This window comes from Hemitrygon akajei, chromosome 25, assembly GCF_048418815.1.
Source record: "Hemitrygon akajei chromosome 25, sHemAka1.3, whole genome shotgun sequence".
Taxonomy (NCBI): domain Eukaryota; kingdom Metazoa; phylum Chordata; class Chondrichthyes; order Myliobatiformes; family Dasyatidae; genus Hemitrygon; species Hemitrygon akajei.
The window spans coordinates 49594359-49601912 of record NC_133148.1 but is presented as its reverse complement, the minus strand read 5'-3'; the positions used below and the strand labels follow the sequence as shown (position 1 = coordinate 49601912).

The following is a 7554-nucleotide window of genomic DNA, read 5'->3' as shown; positions in this document are numbered from 1 at the left end:
TGTACATATCCTATCTGTCCCAGAAAACATCTGAAAGGTCCAAAGAACTGAATTCCTGCTTCCTGTGAATTTAAAAACGCAAACACAATGAAATCTGCAGATGCTGGAAATTCAAGCAACACACACAAAATGCTGGTGGAACGCAGCAGGCCAGGCAGCATCTATAGTTAGAAGTACAGTCGACGTTTTGGGCCGAGACCCTTCGTCAGGACTCACGAAGAGTCTCAGCCGGAAACGTTGACTGTACTTCTTCCTATAGATGCTGTCTGGCCTGCTGCGTTCCACCAGCAATTTACGTGTGTTCCTGCTCCGTGTGCAAGGTCGCAGCAATGTACAATATGTCCACTTCCTACAATACCATCTATTTTGGTGTCACCTGCCATCTAATACTCGGGAATATGGGATTGATTCACATCAATGAGAGGACTCCTTCATCCAGGTATCAACAATCATTGGACAAAGCCCCAGGATAAAATTCAAAGGAACAATTCTCAGTCCATCTCCAGGGAAATGCCCCCTTATTCAGTGTTGTGTGAAAGTATAATCGGATACGGTTTTGGAGATACACACATTCACATAATGGGGGAGATTCCCAGTGCCAAAACACAGTGAGGAACATGGCTTGTATTTGTGCATTAGTCCAGTACACTGGTCTTGGAGGGTCTGTCCCTTCTACTCTGTGCTCTCTCCCTCCATTCCCTTCCTTCTTTCTCTCTCTCTCTACCTGACCTTTCTCTCTCTCTCTTCCCACCTTCTCTAAGCTCATTTCAGACTTTTCAGACCAATTTGCTGCCTCATTTCTCCCTCCCACCCCACAGTACACAAGGTCAGAAGCTGGCTGTGACAAGCTGCCTGCACTTTGTACAAACAGGCTGTCAGAGCCATTAGCTGAGAGAGAGAGAGAGGGGGGCAGAGACATAAACAGGAAGCAGAAGACAAAGCTGTTGCTGTGAGCAGTGAAGAGTGTAAAATATACTGGAGGACTGGCAGCACGTTCTCATGGCGGGAAAGAAGGAGAGGCAGGCCAGGGTCGGGAGCCGACATTCCCAGAGGGGAGCAGAGGCCAGTGGCAAGGTAGGATCCTCAGTTGTTGCACATCAATGCCTTTGTAGTTGGCTAAAATCTGAGTGTGGGTGTGAGTCTGGTTGCTGAACAACAGATATAGCATTGAGTGAGTGATAGTTACTGAGAATGGAATCATGAAGCTGAGTGTGTGATGTTCATACGCGAGTTCAGATCACATCACAGCAGCTGGGATGTTTAAAGTCAGTTCATTAAACATGTAACTGTGGCTTTGAGAAATGGATTGGAATCTAAACGCATGACTGACGTGTTTCAGGGAAGGGAATCTGCTGACGTTACCTGGTCTGGCCTGTATATGTCTCCAGGCCCACAGTAATATCACTGTCCTTTAACTACCCTGTGAAATGGCTCAGTAATCCACCCGGTTCAAGAGCAGTTGGGATGGGAAAGAAATGTTCTACTCGCATCTCACGAATGAATAACTAAAAGTCATCCATTGTTACGTTGTATCATGACAAATACATCACCGTATTGTTTTTAAGATCGATCCCACGGGATTGGGATTGATTTTTAATTAAATTGCAATGAAATTAATTTAGTGTTAATAATATTTCACGTTTGTTTTACTGTTTATTAGTTTATGTAGTTACGTCATGATATTGTATTCAATTGTCTCCATGGAATTTCATTGATAAGTTGCTCCTGTGATAGAATTCCTTCAGATAAGGCATTGGGAATGACTCTGGCAACAGTTGTATTGATCAGTCGTGCTGACACATGCACTCCAGGTTATGGACATGGGGAATCCATTCTATTGTATTCTTGGTTTGCATTAATCTAGTACCTGTTTATGTTTTCTTCTCCTGGTGTGTTTTACCCCAGTATCTGTTGTATTTTCCTGCAATAGCATATTTTCTCAAAATGCTCTCTCTTGCTCACATCACATTAAAACATTGTCACCTGTAGTTGTACCAATACCTCCACACTCTCTGATGGGCGATACTGCAGGACGCACAAAGTTTCCTTCAGCTAAACACTGGGAAGACCAAAGGCTTTGGACTCGACAGTGAGTTCTGTTCTTTTCCAGGGCACCAAGGGACAGAGGTGCTGCCTTTCAGCTGGGACATTGAAGGGAGATTGTGTGTGCAATGAAGAAGCTACTGTACCCACTGTTTTATAGGTTTATAGGATATAGTTTTATCTACTAGTATATAATAAAAAATAAGATAATCAATTCTCCTCTTATCATTCCATGAAAAGAAATAAAAAGATAAAGAACTTTTATAATTTTTATATACACAATGAAAAAACCACTAAACAACAAAAAAGGGACTGGGCAGCCCATACTGAGATTAAAAGCAGGAAAAAAGAGAAACTTTCTGATCAAATACAAAGTTTCGAGGAGCTAACTGGAAGAGCAATAAATCAAACCATATGAAAATATTGAATAAAAGGTTGCCAGGTTTCTTCAAATTTAAAGGATGTATCAAATGTTTGACTTCTTATTTTCTCTAAATTTAGACAGCCAATAAAAAAAAGTAAGTGGATTAGAGTCCTTCCATTTAAGCAAAATGGCTCTCCTCGCCAATAAAGTTGTAAAAGCTATCATCTGTTGAGTGGAAACAGGAATATATCCGGCTTCTGGTAGAGTGATCCCAAAAATTGCTGTAAATAAATTCAGTTGTAGGTCCAAATTCAAGAGTTTTGATAAAGTGTTAAAGACATCTTTCCAAAAATTATCTATCTTGATACAATACCAAAACATATGAGTTAAAGTAGCCTTCTCAATATTACATCTGTCGCAAATAGGATTAATATTGGGAAAGATACTGGCTAATTTATCCTTTGACATATGTGCCCGATGTACTACCTTGAATTCTATCAGGGAATGACGGGCATAAATAGATGAAGTATTTACCAAATGAAAAACTTTATCCCATTGATTATCTAAAAGTGACTCTCAAAATTCCAATTCCCATGCACCTTTAGTTTTATCGTTAGATCCCTTTCGCAAATTCAATAACGATTTATAAATTATAGCTATCATTCCTTTTTGAAATGGTTTAACCTAAAAAAGAGTAACTATCATATTGGGTGAATAAGCAGAGGGCGAATTTGGAAGTAAGCTACGTAAAAAGAATTCCTAATCTGTAAAGATCTAAAAAAGTGTGCATTAGATAAGTCATATTTGTCCACTACCTGAGTGAAAGACATTAAACGATCCCCCATAAACAAGTCTAAAAAAGTTATTATTCCTTTAGTTTTTCAAATTAAAAATGTCTGATCAGAAATTGATGGCTTAAAAAATAATTAAGATGGATTCTACTAGAAAGAACAAAGTTATTAAACAACTACCCTAAACTCAAGAAATGTACGAAAGTGAAATAAATTCTTAATGTATGTTTGATAATGGGATTGAAGTCTCAACTACCAATCTTAGAAAACAAAAATGGAAGAGGAGCTCCCAGTAAAGAGGCCAAAGAATACCCCTTCAACGAGTTTTTCTCCAAATCCACCCATAAAGGATAGTCATGTATATCTGAATAATGAACCCAAAATGAAATATATCAAATATTAATTGCCCAGTAATGCATTTTAAAATTTGACAAAGCTATACCGACATGCTTTTTAAATTTCTGCAATAGAGGTTTACTCAATCTAGGATTTTTATTATTCCAAATATAAGATAAAATATTAGAGTCTATTCTATCAAAAAAACAGTTTAGGAACAAAGGAAGGGATTGCTTGGGATACATATAAGAAGTTCGGTAACACTATCATTTTAATAGCATTAATTCGACCAATTAATGAGAATGTCATAGGAGACCATTTAAAAGTATTTGTTGCGTGTATTCAATTAACGGAAGAAAGTTATATTTATAGAGGTCCTTAAAATTTTTGGTAATTTCAATACCAAGGTAAGTAAAGTTATTTTTAGCAATGATAAAAGGAATTTGATCATATTGATCCAAATAGTTATTAATAGGAAATAACTCACTTTTGTGCAAACGTAATTTCTATCCAGAGAAACTACTAAGTTCAGAAAATATAGATAACATAGAAGGAATAGATTTCTTAGGATCTGAAATATAATCTAACAAGTCATCTGCATACAACAAAACCTTATGCACTTTATCTCCTCTCCTAATACCTCCTAAAACCTCTCTGGCAATATCTTCAACTATCTGAATCTCTACTCCATTATAAATTAGCTTCCCCCACTTCCTAGCATCTCGAAGAATTGCTTCTTTAGTAGCAAAGTAATGCAAACATAAAATCACCGGGCAACATTTCATCTCCACCGAAGGCTTCAGGCAGATGATTCGGTGAGCTCTATCATCAGAGGAGCTTCGAGTATCTCACTAAAAAGTGAGTATAGCATATACATAAAAACTTTAATGGCTCACCGGTTTCCAAGTTTTCAGACAAACTCAGTATGCGTAAATTCATCCTATGACTTCAGCTTTCCAGATCAATTGTTTTCTTCTTAACTTTCAATAATTCAGAAGAAACCTCAACAATTTTCTTTTCCATATTAGATATCTTTAATTCTTGTTCTTTAATCACTTGATTCACTGTCTCCTGTTCTCTTCCGATTCTATTAGTATCCTTTTTAAGCATCTGCTATTGAAATTCCAGATTCCTCAAAGATTCCTGGACGGCAGAGAAGGTTATTTCAAGCTTTTCATTACCATTCGTCAGTTTATCAATCTTAGTGTCCACCATTCCGACCCTGGTTTTAATATCTTGCATCAAAGAAAACATTCTTTCTGAAGCAGGGACTTCCTCTGCCTCCTTAGTTTGTTCACCTTCGGAAACCATTTTGCCACCTCTTAATTTGATTCCAGTTTGGGTTCCAGCCATCGTAATTAAATAGTAAATCCTTCACAAAAGTAATAAATCTTCAAAGTTTAAACAAAACTAGCAGTGGAAAGTAAGTTGTAAAAGGAAAGAGTAGTGCCAACGTGCGTCTTATCCATGGGCTGCCGAGAAGAGACTCTGAGAAATTCTTCCAACGAGCCTCTGTGTTGTCCTGAATATCATTCTCGGGGTGAAGCACCCCAGTATTCCCACTGTGGGAAATCCCTTATGAACATGAGCAGTACTTGTGGGGCTACACTCATATATTACAGGCTGGAAATCTCTCCGATATTTGTCCCAGGATATGTACCCACTTGTACTTGGAGGCAGGTGAAATCACTGCAGTTATGAGGGAACTAAGATGGGCTGAATGGCTTTTCTCAGTTTTAGCAACTCCAGTCACTCAATTTTCTCCTTTTCTTTGTTTTGATTCACGTAATTTCAAATTGTGACATAAACTCCAGGGGAAAATTGAAAGCAAAGCTACAGCCAATGATTTCCGTAACATCTGATTTACAAGATATGACAGGGCAAGATCCTGAGCCCACCCTCCCCAGGTCACCTTCTTGAGACATAACAATAACCACTTCCTCACTTTACTCTTCTCCATCACAAACCGCACTCTCATCCCCTGCTCCCAATTCCCAAGCAAATGATCAGAGAAAATTTACATGGTGCTCTGCATAGGTATGTTCCATTCAGGCAGGGAAAGGATGGTAGGGTAAAAGAACCAAAGGATGTGGAAAATCTAGTTAAGAAGGAAGAGCTCATGAAAGAGCCAAAAAACTAGGTACTAATACAGTTCTAGAAAACTGCAATGGTTTCCAGGAAGAAGTTTAAGAATGAAATTAGGAGAGCTGGAAGAGGCCACGAGAAGGCCTTGGCAAGTAGGATTAAGGAAAACCGCAAGGCATTCTACAAATTTGTGAGGAACAAGAGGATGAGCCAAGTGAGAATAGGACTAATCAGGTGTGATAGTGAAAACGTGTGCATGGAGTCGGAGGAAGTAGCAGAAGTACTTAATGAATACTTTGCTTCTGTTGTCACCAGGGAAAAGGACCTTGGCAATTGTGGGGATGACTTACAGAGGATTGAAACACTTGAACATATAAACATTAAGAAAAAGAATGTTCTGGAGCTTTTGGAAAGCATTAAGTTAGATAAGTCACCAGGACCAGATGAAATATACCCCAGGCTACTGCGGGAAGCAAGGGAAGAGATTGCTGAGTGTCTGGTGATGTTCTTTGTATTATTAACAGGGATGGCACAAGTACCAGAGGATTGGAGGGTTGCAAATGCTGTTCCTGTGTTCAAGAAAGGGGGTAGAGATAACCCAGGAAATAATAGACCAGTGGGTCTTACTTCAGTGCTGGGCAAGTTGTTGGAAAAGATCCGGAGAGGCAGAATTGATGAGCCTTTAGAGAGACATAATCTGATACGGGACAGGCAGCATGGCTTGTCATGGGCAGGTCGGGCCTTCGGAGCCTGGCTGAATTCTTTTAGGATGTAACTAAGCACATAAATTAAGGTAGAGCAGTGGACATTGTTTTCATTGATTTCAGTAAGGCATTTGATAAGGTTCCCCATGTGAGGCTCATTCAGAAAGTCAGGAGCGATGGGATCCAAGGAGACCTTGCTTTGTGGATCTAGAATTGGGTTGCCCACAGAAGGCAAAGGGTGGTTGCAGATGGTTCATATTCTGCATGGAGGATGGTGACCAGTGATATTCTGCAAGAATGTGTTCTGGGACCCCTCCTCTTTGTGAATTTTATAAATGACCTGGATAAAGTAGTAGAAAGGTGGGTTAGTAAGTTTGCTGATAACTCAAAGTTGGTGGTGTTGTGGATAGTCTGGAGGATTGTCAGAAGTTAGAGTGCAACATTGATAGGTTGCAAAACTGGGCTGAGAAGTGGCAGCTGGAGTTCAACTCAGATAAGTGTGAAGTGGTTCATTCTGGTAAGTCAAATTTGAAGCAAGAATATAGTATTAATGGTAAGACTCTTGGCAATGTGGAGGATCAGAGATTTTGGTTTCTATGTCCATAGGACACTCAAAACTGCTGCATAGGTTGACAGTGTTGTTAAGATGGCGTATGATGTATTGGCATTCATGAACTGTGGGATTGAGTTCAAGAGCCATGAGGTAATGTTACAACTATGTAAGAGCTTGGTCAGACCCCACTTGGAGTACTGTGTTCAGTTCTGGTCACCTCACAAGTCTGAAGGACGTGAATACTATAGAAAGAGTGCAGAGGAGATTTCCAGGACTGAAATGGCTAACACAAGGCGGCATAATTTTAAGGTGCTTGGAAGTAGGTACAGAGGGGATATCAGGGATAAGTTTTTCACACAGATAGCGGTGGGTACATGGAATACAATGCCGCTCGTGGTGGAGTCGGATATAATAGGGCCTTTTTAGAGACCCTTAGATAGGTAAATGGAGCTTAGAAAACTAGAGGACGATGTGATAGGGAAATTCTCAGCAGTTTCTACAGTAGGTTAGATGGTCAGCACAACATTGTGGGCTGGAGGGCCTGTAACGTGCTGTAGATTTCTATGTTCTCTGTTCAATGTATCTGCTGATCACAGCTGAACCTAAAATATAGACAGTACAGTATGATATTCTGTGTGTTAAGGTGAAACACTGATCTTAACATGTGAGTACAGGCAA

General features: G+C 39.5%; 1 long non-coding RNA gene across 1 annotated transcript in view; it reads left to right on the top strand.

Annotated features, from left to right (window-relative positions):
- Nucleotides 1-860: 860 nt before the first annotated feature.
- Nucleotides 861-7554, top strand: part of LOC140716620 (uncharacterized) — a 110026-nt gene continuing 103332 nt past the window's right edge. The window contains exon 1 of the long non-coding RNA XR_012096330.1: nt 861-1074. This is a non-coding gene — a long non-coding RNA (uncharacterized lncRNA). The remainder of the gene's footprint in view (nt 1075-7554) is intronic.